The sequence below is a fragment of the Choloepus didactylus genome, chromosome 7, assembly GCF_015220235.1.
Source record: "Choloepus didactylus isolate mChoDid1 chromosome 7, mChoDid1.pri, whole genome shotgun sequence".
Classification (NCBI taxonomy): domain Eukaryota; kingdom Metazoa; phylum Chordata; class Mammalia; order Pilosa; family Megalonychidae; genus Choloepus; species Choloepus didactylus.
In genome coordinates, this window is record NC_051313.1 from 86341231 (window position 1) to 86355062 (window position 13832).

General features: G+C 36.4%; 1 long non-coding RNA gene across 3 annotated transcripts in view; it reads right to left on the bottom strand.

The window, feature by feature from the left end:
- LOC119539289 overlaps positions 1 to 13832 on the bottom strand; it is a 134026-nt gene that overhangs the window by 92687 nt on the left and 27507 nt on the right. For all 3 annotated transcript variants that reach the window (XR_005217829.1, XR_005217827.1, XR_005217828.1), the window contains exons 2-3: positions 10678 to 10765; positions 7816 to 7851 (exon numbers count right to left, since the gene is read on the bottom strand). This is a non-coding gene — a long non-coding RNA (uncharacterized LOC119539289). The remainder of the gene's footprint in view (positions 1 to 7815; positions 7852 to 10677; positions 10766 to 13832) is intronic.

Sequence of the window (13832 nt, forward strand, 5' to 3'; positions counted from 1 at the left end):
TATTCAGTATTCCAGATTTGTTACTTAAAACCACAATTGGAGCTTGGTTAAGCTACATTCCCTTGCTTCTGGCAGGGACTACTTCTTTTTCCCACACAGAAGTTTTGCAACTCAGCCTGCAAAACTGGTGGAGGAGGGGTGCCAGCTCCACAGTTTGGGGAGCTTTATTTACAGTTCTATGCTGCGATCTCAGCCATTCCACCCATTCCTGACTGGTGCACGATGTTGTCTAGTCACAGATGTCCCCCACAGTTGTTCCAGACTATTTTCTAGTTATTCCTGGCTATTTACCAGTTGGTCTAGGGAACTAACTAAATTCCACACTTCTCTATGCCGCCATCTTTCCCTGCCTCTAGGTTAAGGTTTGATAACCTAAGGTTATGTTGTTTGGTCAAAAAGCAGCATTGCCCTGATTGTTACCGTGAAAGTATTTCATAAATGATTCTAAATCATTTGTCCATTGATTGCATCTATGGTTGATTTCCTCTATAATCAACTAAGAGATTTTCTGTGGCATTGAGAGGAGTCTTCTCCTCCCATCATTTAGAGGCCTAAGAGGGAGAACTCATGATTTTAGCAGTCAGAAAGAAGAATTTCTACCTCCATTTCAGCCAGCCAGCTTCTGGGGAATTTGACTTATCTTTCATTGAGTTTTCAACTTGTAACTTACTATGTAGAATTCAGATTTGCCGATCTCTACAGTCATGTAAGCCAATTCCTATAATACAAATAAACATATACAGTATATATGTATGTATATATATACACAACACACACACACACACTGTCAGTTTTGTTTTTCTGGAGAATCCTGACTAATATACATACTACACTCTGGATTTGACCTTCAAAAGAATATGGAATAAATGTCATTATTTCCACAAATTTATAATACAGACTAGAGCTTAGAAAGCCTAATTTACTTAACTTGCTCCATATTTCATAGATAGAATATTCAGAAGCTCAATTCTAATTCATATTTGTCTGTTTCAAAAACCACCATTGCCCTATTTGTCAAACCTCAGCTGGTCTAAGCATTACCTAAGGTTCTGATTAAAATATATATCCAAGATTTATGATACCATGGATAGTATATTGGACTTATGATATGTGCTTTTAATATACATACCAAAAGGAATCTGATGAGGACCACGCTTTTATAAATACTAACACTAACAGATTTTCTTTGGATGTATGGTTATGTAAGATGAAGGACCACAACCCTATGCTTCTATGATGCTTCATATTTGACTTTAAAAGCTGCCTCTGCCCCCATCTTGTTGGGATACTAAAGGAAACTGCTCATCCTTTAATATGCAGAAGTATAACAGTGTCCATGCATCAGGGAAGCCAGTATGGTGATAAAAGTTAAAGTACTCAGGAAGGAGGATCTAAGATGGCAGCATAGAGAGGAGTGAAAGCTTGTTAGTCCCCCTGGAACAAATTAAAAAAAAATCAAGAACAACAGTAAATAATCCAGAATAACTTTGGGGTGGGGAAAGTGTGACCATCCACTCATCATACACCAACCTGAATTGGGAGGAATGCCTGAGATCACAGCGTAAAATCTGTAAGTAAAACTGCAGATCCAAGCCAGGAGCCCCCTTCCCTCACAGCCCGAGCTGCAAAGCCTCATGGTGCCAGAGAGAAGCTCTCTCCCAGCAAGCAAATGTAGCTCAGCTGAGCTCCAAGTGGGGTTTTAATTAGTGAGTGTGAACTGATCACTATGAGCTATGAATCCCCAACAAGCAGACAGAGGCTTTGGGTGATGACTGAACTTGGAGAGCTGGAGGATCACCGCAGACTAGCCCTGAAGGGAACTTTCTGTCCCTTTTTCAGCTCAATGGAGAAAGCCTCAGCCATTTTCAGTTCCCAGTGCTCTGACCCAGAAAAGGGTGGAGGTAGCACAGGCAGAGAGAGACCATTGAAATGCTAATGACCACTCCCTAGAGGGGGTCTATCTTCTCTAAGAGGAAATGGGTGGGGCCCAGCTTGACTACCTACCTTCCATTCAGAACCAGACCCCAGAGCCTGGGGGAAAACAGCCATGGGCCATACCTCCTTATACCAGTCTGGAATTACAGGCTGACAGGTGCCACCTGCTGGGCAGAAAAGCACAGTGACCTGAGGCATCACAGGGTGTACCAATTTTCTAAGACACACCCTCAGGGAAACCAGATACGGAATATTTCTTCCTTCTGGGACCTGAGCCTGTTCTGGTCTGGGAAAACCTGATTGGAGCAACCAAGGAAACTGTGCCTAGACAACAGAAAACTGCAACCTACACTAAGAAAAATGAAGTTATGGCCCAGTCAAAGGAACAAACTTACACTTCAACTGAGATACTGGAATTGAAACAACTAATAATAAGTCAATTCAAAAAGTTTAGGGATGATATGGTAAAGAGCTGAACCAGATAATGAAAACACTGTGTATACATAAGGTAGAAATTGAAAGTTCAAAAACCCAACTGGCAGCATCTATGGAAATGAAAGGCACAACAGAAGAGATGAAAGATGCAACGGAAACATACAACTGCAGATTTCAGGAGGCAGAAGAAAACACTCAGGAACTGGAGAACAAGGCACCTGAAAGCCTACACAAAAGAACATATAGAGAAAAGAATGGAAAAATATGAGCAACATCTCCAGGAACTTAAGGACAAAACTAAAAGCAAGAACATACATGTCATTAGTGTCCCAGAAGGAGAAGGGAAAAGAGGCAGAAGCAATAATAGAGGAAATAACCAATGAAAATTTCCCATGTCTTGTGAAAGATGTAAAATTACGGATCCAAGAAGTGCAGCATACTCCAAACAGAACAGATCTGAATAGGCCTATGCCAAGACACTTAATAATCAGATTATCAAACGTCAAAGATAAAGAGAGAATCCTGAAAGCAGCAAGAGAAAAGCAATCCGTCACATACAAAGGAAGCTTGATAAGACCATGTGTGTATTTCTCAACAGAAACCATGGAGGCAAGAAGGAAGTGGGGTGATATATTTAAGATACTGAAAGAGAAAAACCACCAACCAAGAATCCTATATTCAGCAAAACTATCCTTCAAATATGAGGAAGAGCTTAAAATATTCTCTGACAAACAGACAATGACAGAGTTTGTGAACAAGATACCTGCTGTATAGGAAACACTAAAGGAAGCACTACAGAAAGAAAGGAAATGACAGGAGTTAAGAGGTTTGGAACACAGTTTTGGGAGATAGTAGCACAGCAATGTAAGTACACTGAATAAAGGTGACTGTAAATATGGTTGAAAGAGGAAGGCTGGGCCCATGTGGGACACCAGAACAAAAGACAAACAATAAAGACTGGGACTGTGTAACCCAGAGAAACCTAGGGTGCTCAATGATTGTAATAAAATGTACAAACATGTTTTTCCATGAGGTAGAACAAATGAATGTCAACATTGCAAGGTGTTAAAAATAGGGTGGGATTGGGGGGAAAATACAATCAACGCAAACTAGAGGCTATAATTAACAGAAACATTGTATATACTTCCTTTAATATAGCAAAGGCAATATTCCAAAGCTAAATACTTATGTGGGGGGTGGGAATAGGGGAAGGGTATGGGACTCCTGACATTGGTGATGTTGTCTGACTCAATTCTACTTATGTTAATTCTATCTTTCTTTTTGTTGCTTTCTAGCTATCAAGTTCTGTTTGGTTTCCTTTTTGTTTGTTTGTTTGTTTTTTCTCTCTTTCTCTTTTCTTTTTCTTTTGCCTCTCTGCCTTCTTTGACTCTTCCTCTGTCTTTGTGGAAGAAATGGACATGTCCTTATATAGAGAGTGGTGATGGGGCAGAATACATAAATATGTGACTATACAGGGAACCAACGATTGTTTACCTGGGATGGAATGTATGGTGTGTGAACAAAACCATCTTACAAGAAATGGGTTGATGAAGAAAACTTGAAGGCACTATTTTGAGTGAAATAAGACAGACACATAAAGGCAAATATTGCAGGGTCTCACTGATATGAACTAATCATAATACGTAAACTCATAGACATGAAATATAAGTTACCAGGATATAGAATGAGGCTAAAGAATGGGGAGTGGTTGCTTATTATAAGCAGAATGTTCAACTAGGGTGAACTTAAATGTTTGGAAGTGGACAGGGGTGATGGTAGCATGTATTGAGAATAACTAACAGTGCTGGAAGGTGTGAGAACCTGGTGGAGAGGGTAAGCTCAAAGTCATGCATGTCACCAGAAGGAAAGTTGGAAGTTAAAAGATGGGAATGTATAAAACAGTGAATCTTGTGGTGGACAATGCCCATGATTAACTATACAAATAATAGAAATCTCTCTCATAAGCTACAGTATGACACTGTAACTAGAAGCTAATAATAGAGAGGCATATAGGGAAAAAATATATACATATTGCAAACTATATACTACAGTTAGTAGTATTTTAACATTCTTTCCTCAACAATAACAAATGTACTATACCAAAATTATGAATCAATAATGGAGGGGGCATGGTTAGGGATATGGGAGGGTCTGAGATTCCTTTATTTGTCTTTATTTCTTTTCTGGAGCAATGAAAATGTTATAAAAATTGGAAAAAAAATTAATTGTGTTGATGGATGCACAGTTGTATGATGGTACCGTGGGCAATTGATTGTATAGTTTGGATCTTTGGATAGTTGTATGGTATGTGAACAATCTCTAAAAAAAAAATAAATAAATAAATAAAGTTAAAGTACTTAGGTTTACTCTCATTGATTTTCCAGGAAGGTCTTTTGACTCCTGTAAACTAGTATGAAAGCAATGGGAAGAAAAAGCTAGATCTCAGGACTGTGTTAGAAAGAATATCTTTCAAATAATCAATAGCTACATGAAGTCGATACGGAATATAAATTCTAACTTGTAGTACTATTGTCAGCACATTCTTCTACTTTAAGGTTTGCCTTAATTCTCACATCCAAAGGTTATCTTCATTGTAAATAGTGATAGAATATAGTGCAATTGTAATGTACGTTCATGTCAACAACCTTTCAGTCAGATGAAATTTTCCATTTACTTGACACAAAGTTAATAACATTACTGCTGCTAATAATAAATGATGTATAAAGTGTTCTTGCTCTGAAACCCATAATCAATAACATTCCAAAATACTGCATTCTTAGATTTCAAGCCTATTCTTAGTTTGTGCCACTCCTTTATGCTTAGATCTACAAACTTGACTCATTATTTTAATCACTAACACTTATTTGAGAAAATTTGTGATATAGTACAAAAAAAGACATGAAATTGTTAATCCTAGTTTAGCCCCTATTGAGAAATAATTATAACTTGGACACATTCATTTTCCTACAAATGTGATAACTTAGGGAATTTGAAAAAAAATTAAAAAGTTAGGGAATTAATTATACTAGCAAAAATGTTATATAATGCATTTCAGGAGTCAGTTTAGTGTCTTTTAGTATGTCTATGGCATTGAGTCTCTCTTTAGGTTTGAATAAAACTACTAATAATTTCAAGAAGCAAACCATACTATATTATGTTAAAGTATAACATATTGCATTTATCTTTCTTCTTTATTTTCATAAACATTTGGAAGGCTGCTCCCAGTTCATTGTGGAGTTATCAGGACAGCCTAATACAGACATCAATCAAAATGGGCAAGGGGGTTTTAAACCATAGTATCTATGATTGATAGGAACATATTTCAAAATTACTTTCTTTTTATGCAACTAGGGCCTCTTGAAATATTTCCAGGGGGAGATTCAAAGAACATTGTAGAATACCATCACTTTTATTATTTAAAGCAAAAAAACTCTGGCATAGGACATAAAAACATTAGGAACATCAGGAATGTTGTCATCAGATGTGAAGAACAAGGTAAATAAGCAAACATACATACTCATAAACAGTGCTATAAAACAATTATCCATACGGAAACTCTGTATAACAAGCCCGAACACACCTGGAAAGTGTCAATGGTTTTTGAAATACACACTGAACACTCCTGAGATATGAAGTATTCATTTATGGATGGTGCTCTTTGACAGAGCAGTAAATGATATTTTATTTATTGCAACTGACAAAACTAAATGCAAGTATATCTTGAACTTTTATACAACTTGGCAAAGTTTCAAGCTGGAGATGGCAATGGTTGTTGATATGACTCTCCCTACCATAGTTTAGAAAGATGCAGGAAAGTCTCAACCAATTTTAGTTTTAAGAGAGCCAGACTTGTAAAAACAGTGTTATTATGAGAGAAAAGGTCACTGGTTTTCTAAACACAGAGACTTAGCACCACCATAAAAGAGAATTCATTTTATTAAATGAATGATGAGCCAAGAAGGTCAAAGTAGGTTGAAAAGAACAATAGCAGGTCGTGAGCTTATAAATCCTGGAGAAACTTTCTTTGATTTTAGAATCCAAGGATAATATATGAATTGGTTAAGTGCAAGAAGCAACAGGAGGTCATTCATGCTGATGCAAGATACGAATTAAAACTTTTAAAAAATTGAGCATTGAATGTTACCAAGTCTGGATCTAAAAATATTTTTAAAAAGCACAAAGTATATAATTTCAGTTGTTTTGTAAAATGTAACCCTGAAGCAGGGGATTAATGAGTGTGTGATACTTCAATAATGTTGGTTCTTATCCAGTTAATGTAGAAAAATTCAATTCAACTTAACTTTTACACTGCTTATTTGTCCAGTCTGCTTATTTTTATTTATTTGATAATTAGCTTGCCCAATTGTAACTTGAGCTACTCAAGTTTCTATGGGATAAGGAAAATAATTACAAATATTTAGTGTCATTAATTGGTTTCCAGCAAATGTTAGATGTACCACTACCATTAACAGCATTTCAAATTATCCCAGTGATAATTCTTATCAATTTCTGGGAAAACTGGAAAAAATATGCATATATCACAAATAAAATTTATTCTACTGTAGTTATTAATAAATATTATTTTCCAACATGCACTCTAAAATTTCCAAAAAATGTAGGGCAGAAATTTTGCAATCTTTATCTCTATGAAATCTAGCATAATATTTTGAACATATTTACTACAAAGACATTTGTAAAATTGGTGATTAGGAATGTAATTCATTAGCAATTTTATTTGAAGAAAATCATTCTCAGTGGATTTGAGCATGGTGATTATTTTTGTTTCTATCAAATTTAGAAAAATTAAATTTGAGTTTCAGCTGTTAAATATAAAGAGCTTGGATGTTGTTGCTTATGACCTAAAAACAAAATAAACAAAAAGCTGAACAAATGGAAAATTAACAAATTTTTTGGACCCATCAGAGAATTGAGGTTGTATGGCCAACTGCCACCCTGAAATCTGAAGAGATGCACAAATCCAGAGAGTCACCCCTGAGATCTGCTAACTTGGAGCAGAGGTGGCTGGAGCCATAAATGGTAGGAATATTTAAATGGTAATTTTATCATATTGCTGGAGGCTGAGGGTGGACTAGTGTGAAAGTGAGCAACTACCGGGGCCTGCACTCTTTGAGGCCCAAAACTTTGGTGGTTTAACCTACAAAAATTCCATGAGTGTGATACTGAAAAAGATGCTGACCTAAGAAACTTTGGAAATCTTAAAAACTAACACCCCCAAACCATTCTTAATATAACTGTACATAACCAGTTAATGCAGTTGATTCCTACAGAGGTGAGAATTAACAGTTCTGATACTTCTCTACATGCTTGCTCTCTCCCTTATTTCCCGGGTTTCATTGTTTCCAGCTTCAAACTAGCACAGTAATCAATATGAACATCAACAGTAATTAGTCTTGTTGATATGATGCTATTAAAATGGCACTTTACCTCAGTGATCTTCCTCATAAAACATATATCTGCAATCTAAACAAGAGGAAAAAGAAAAATATCAGAAAATTCCAATTTGAAGGATTATATACAAAATATCTGACCAGTTCTTCTTTAAATTGACAAAGTCATTAAAAACAAGTAAAGCAGAAGCTATATTTTCCAAGATGAGCCAAAGGAGACATGAGGACTAAATGTAAAGTGGTATCCTGTATGGATTCTGGAACAGAGAAAGGGCATTAGTACGGACTTTAGTTAATAATAATGTATCATCAATATTGGTACACAAATTGAAACAACTGTACCATACTAATTTAAGATGTTAATAATGGGGGAAACTGAGTGTAGATTATGTGGGAACTCTCTGTATAAACTCCTCAATTTTCCTGGCAATCTAAAACTGCTCTAAAATAAAAACTGTATTTATAATAAATTAACTGTGTTAATTCCAGCAACCCATTGTTATATTGATTGCAATATATTACCAGTAATCCTTTTTTGTCTTTCTCTATTTTTTTCAAAATATTATGCATGTGATATTCATATTAGGAAGACTTTGAACCAGTTAACTAAAATTGCAGAACTTCATTTTCCATATTTGTTTATCTTAACCGGTAAAGTTGTCATAAATATTAAAATATAATGTAGTGACATCAATGTATTGCTTCAACCAATATTTGCTGAACACACACTTGGTGTGCCAGGGACTGCCCTGGGTAATGGGAATACTGAAATATATATCTGCTCTCATCTAATTCTAATGGCAGAGGAAAACACATGAAACAAACAAAAATCAAAAACCCAGTAAACAAACAAAAAACCAACACAATGACTAAAGGAACAAATCTGTATAGTTATGGCCTACAACTATTTATAAATAACAGGGTAATATGACATGAAACAGCACATTAAGAGGCACATATCAGGTTATTAATGAATGGTGGTATATTCAATTTAAAAAATTCATTGTTCACACTTCACAGTCCCTACTTCTCCTTAGTATCAACTTTCAAAATTAACTGCCTACATGCTAACCTTTGTTTCACACTCTTCTTTTTGGAGTGACTTGGGCTAAGAGAAGCAGTTTTCTTGTTTGTTTTTTGTTAGTCAATATTTTTCTTGAGTTGTTCAATATTTTGCTCTTTTTAACTCAATGATTAGTTTTTTTTTTTCTCAATAAGTACTGATTATATGAAATTAGATGGTGCTTCATAGTGAAGGCATAATTAAAAGCATAGATCAGTTGATTTTGAGTTACACAAACCAGAGATAATCTTGAGTGCGCCTGACTTAAGTGTGTGAAAGCCCTTAAAAGATGCCCTGTGTCTTTCCTGAGGTTAGAAAGCAATTCTTTTGCTGGCCCTGAGGAAATAAGCTACCATGCTGTGATGGGTTCACATTCCAAGGAATGAACACAGCACCCAGCTGACAGCTAGCAGGAGAATGAAAATGTCAGTCCTACAACCTCAAAGGACTGAATTCTGCCAACAGCCATGTGAGCTTGGAAGAAAACCCCAAGCTCCAGAATAGCACACAGCCATGTTGGCACCTTAACTGCAGCCTTGTGAGATGCTGGGCCAAGGATCCGTACAAACCAGATTCCTGATCGACAGAAACTTCAAGATAATAAATGTATTTTTAAGCCACTAAATTTGTGGTAATTTGTTAATTGGCAATAGGTAACTATTACAGTTCATTTAATAAACAATAAAATAAAATAGTAAATTTTGTCACCAGACAGCCTATCTACCATAAGGGATTAGCTAAAGGAAGTCCTCTAAACAGAAAGGAAATGATGAAAGAAGGAATCTTGGAACATCTGGTAGGTAGAAAGAACATCAGAAAGAATAAAAATATGTATAAATACCATAGGTTTTCATTCTCTTGAGTTTTCTAAATTATGTTTGATGGTTGCGGCAAATATGATAACATCATCAAATATGGTTCTCAATGTATGTAGAGGAACTATTTAAAACAATTATATTATAAATGGTGGAACATAGACCCTCTTAAGGTAGCGAAGATTTTTGCACATTACTCAAATTGCTAAAATGTTGATGCCAATAGACTGTGATATATATTATATAGTGCTTAGAGAAACCCTAAAATATCTATACAGAGATACACTCAAAAATACAATAGATAAATCAAAATAAAATTCTAAAAAATACTTTTGCAACCCAGAGGGTGACAGGGTATAAAAACAGCAGAGGGAAAAAAGCCCACAGAGAAATAATTTAAAAAGTAGGAACTAACAGAAAATAAAACAAATTAATAGATTAAGCCCTAACATATCAATAAAATGGGAAGACATATTTAAAGGTGTTTGGTAATTACCTGTATTTTAAATATATGATTGATTCACCAAAATATTAGCATTATTTTTTTTCCTTTTGAGGTTGCTAGGATGTCTACTTCATTAATAAGATATCATGCTTTGCTCCCAGCTTTTATGTAATCACAGTCCTGCTGTTTGTAAAGTTAGAAATTCTGTGACACATAGGGAACAACCCATAACCAATCTGTTCTAGCTGAAGCTCTACTTTGTTCTGGAGGAGTATACCCACATTTGAGGCATGTGTTTTTCCAACTTTGCCAGGCAAAATAATCAGAGCTATTGATATGATTTATAAAGATAGACAATAAGAGGAATCTACCTGTTTCATCTGCAAAGCATTATAGTATGTACATGGTTCATTCACCATAGTTTTGAAACCAATAGGAAATGAAAAAGAAAAGAAAGGAAACCAAAGAGAGGAGGGAAGGGAATGATGGAGGGAGAAAATGGTGGTAGAGGGAGAGAGACAGAGAGAAAGAGGGAGAGAGAAACCCAGAGAGTTGGATTCCTGGAGGTTGGCTTACCTCTATCATCCTTAACAATTGAGACCTAAGTCCTTGGCAGCCAGTATACCTCCTGTGATGCTTCAGTAAATAAATGAAGAATTATTTCCTGTTAAAAGGAAGAACAATATCTGAGCCTCTAATTACCATATGGCATAGAGCTAAGAATTTTAAATTTAGTAACTGTATACTTTAAAAAACATGGCTCTTAGAAAATACTGTTCCTTAAAAGGCCTCAATATTCTAGATGTAAAATGCATCCACAATAAAATATTTAAACTTTTATAATAACAAAAAAGCCTCAAAGTTAAATTGTATTTAAACTGTTTTGTGAATGGAGCCAGCAGAGTATTAGCAAGCTCCATATTTATTAGTGTTTGCCTGCATCAAGCTAATCACATTCCCTCAGTGGAACTGAATTTTATAATAGAGAAATCAGGCCACAAAAGATGAGTATCTTTATTTATCTAAAGACGTTAAGTAATTTAAATTCAACTCCAAAGCTGCCCATGAGAAAAGAAAAATAATGACATCTTCCACAAAATTGAAGCTTTAAAAGCAGTTATAGACAAAACTTCACAAGAATGTTATTGTCTATTGTCTCTGTCATTGCATCCATAGATACATAGGATGTAAGTCTGATATCTGATACAATGTGCCCTAGTTACTTTGGAGTATGAAAATGGAATTTCTTTTATTTACAATATTTGCTGTTCAAGTGAAGAAAGGAAGAGGGATCCTCTGGAATTGCATTATTTGGAGCCTGAACTAGAGATCAACAAGGGAAAAATAAAGATGTCTATACTTTGTAGCAGCACTGTCGTCGGAGATATGTTTGATGCAATAATATATAGAATGGTACCCAAAATTTGGTGGAAAAGAAAGAAAATTGGATTAATGAGATTCCCTTTTGGTAATCATAGCCACACTAACTGAATATTCTACTATGTACTAGACATTTTTCAAAGTGATTCCCAAATATTAAAGCATTTAACTCCTAAGAAACCATTATTATTCCAATTCTAGACATAAGGAAATAAAGGCACAAGAGATAGAGTAGCTACAATATGGAAGATAAAGATGTTAGGTAATTCACCCTAGGATGTTGTTGCTCATCAGCTGTGAAGCCAAGAGGTAACTACAAACAGTCTGGCTCCATAGTCTCAGGCCATTAATCACCATATTCTGCTGCCTTCCAAAGAAAGCAGTATTAAAGCAAGACAAAATAAAACTAGCGAATGTAGAGAAAAAAGTGGTAAATTTGTTCCTATCATAATAGTGTCTAACAACCCTAGCGACACTGAGCTGTATCTCAAGATTGCATCAAGAAGCATCAGAAATCATGGCCAGATTTGGTATCTAATACCCTTCTTCACAAAAAGCTTCTGGAATCCACAGAGACAAACCGATCTCAGGTTTTAATAGGAAGACTCGAGATGGCCATGGATTATCTTGCTTTAAAACAACAAAGAAAGTTCCAAATATGTCTGACTAAACTAGTGAAACAGGAGACAGCTTGAATAGGCTCCTGTTTTAATTTTCCAGGGCTGGTGTAAACAAAGTACCACAGACTTGTCACCATAAACAACAGGATTTGTTGTCTCATAGTTTTTTGAAAACTAGGAGTCCAAATCAGTGTGTCGGCAGGGCCATGCTTTCTCTGAAGCCTGTAGCATTCTGGTGGTGGTTTGCCAGTAATCCATAACTCAATCTCTACCTCCGTGATGTGGCCACCTCTTCCCCGTCTGTTTCCTGCTCCTGTGCTCAAATTCCTCTATGTAAAAGGATTCCAGGCATAAAAGATTAAGGCCCACCCTGACCCAGTGTGGCCTCACCTTGACTAATAACCTCTTTAAAGATCCTGTTTATGAATGGGGTCACACCTACAGGGCCAGAGTTTAGAACCTGAACATATCTTTGTGGGGAACAGGATTCAATCCATAATAATAGGACCTCTGAATCCCAAAAGATATCTTCCCACATTCAAAATACATTCACCCCACCTGCTTTATTTCCTAGCTGCTGAAATAATTACCATGAAATGGGTTGGCTTAAACAATGGGAATTTATTGGCTCACAATTTTGAGGCTAGGAGAAGTCCAAAGTCATGATGTCAGCAAGGTGTTGCTTTCTCCCAGAATACTGTGGTGTTCTGGGCTGGCTGTTGGCAATCCTTGGCCCTTGCCTTTTCTGTCACATGACATTGCACATGGTGGTGTCTTTTCCTTTTCCTCTGGGTTCCATTGACTTCCAGCTTCTGGCTGCTCCCAATGGCTTATCTCCGTTCTGTCTGATTTTTAGTCTGCCTATGAAGGACTCCAGTAATCTGGACTAAAGCCTAAACTGATTCAGTTGAGCTACATCTTAACCAAAGTAATATCTAGAAGAGATCTTCACAGTAGTCCACATCCAAAAGAATATGTACCAAGAACAAGAACATGTCCCATCCTGGGTACACAATTCAGTCTACACACCACCTCAAAAATCTTAAGGCATTTCAGTAACAGCTCTAAATTCAAAACCTCATCCAAATCAGTAACGGGTGTTGTCGATTTGGGGCAAAATTACTTTGTCTATGTATCTGTGAATTCTGGACAAGTCACCTGCTTCTAAAATACAATGATGGGACAGGCATAACATAGACATCCTCATTCTGGACTAAAGAAGTTGGAAGGGTTAAAAGGGTCACAGTTCCTAAGCAAATCTTAAACCCAGCAGGGAAAATTACATAGATCTTAGGGCCTATGGGAGTGGCATCCCTACTTTCTCCGAGCTCCAGGGTGGTAAACACATTCTCCTCAAGTACCAGGGTAGACGCCCCAACATCACCAAATACTAGGGTGGGCCTGACCTTTCCAAACACTGGGGTGGTGGCCTCTCTCTCTTGGCTCAATGAGGTCCCCACATCCTAGGCCTTTGCATCCATGGTTCTGCCCTTGGGATCATTCTTCCTTTATTTTATCCCAGCTCCATCCCTTCCAGTCCAAGCTGGCAGTTTTTATGCTGATACAGAATTCTCAAAAATCTTGTCAGTCTTCTGTGTAATTCAAGGGGGTCCAAGACATCAAATGTGAAGATCTTTCACAGATATTTGCTGGGTAATTATATTTCTATTCCTGACTTTGATCGTTGATTGGATTTATGAGTTATATGCCTAATCTCTTTATCAAATTGTT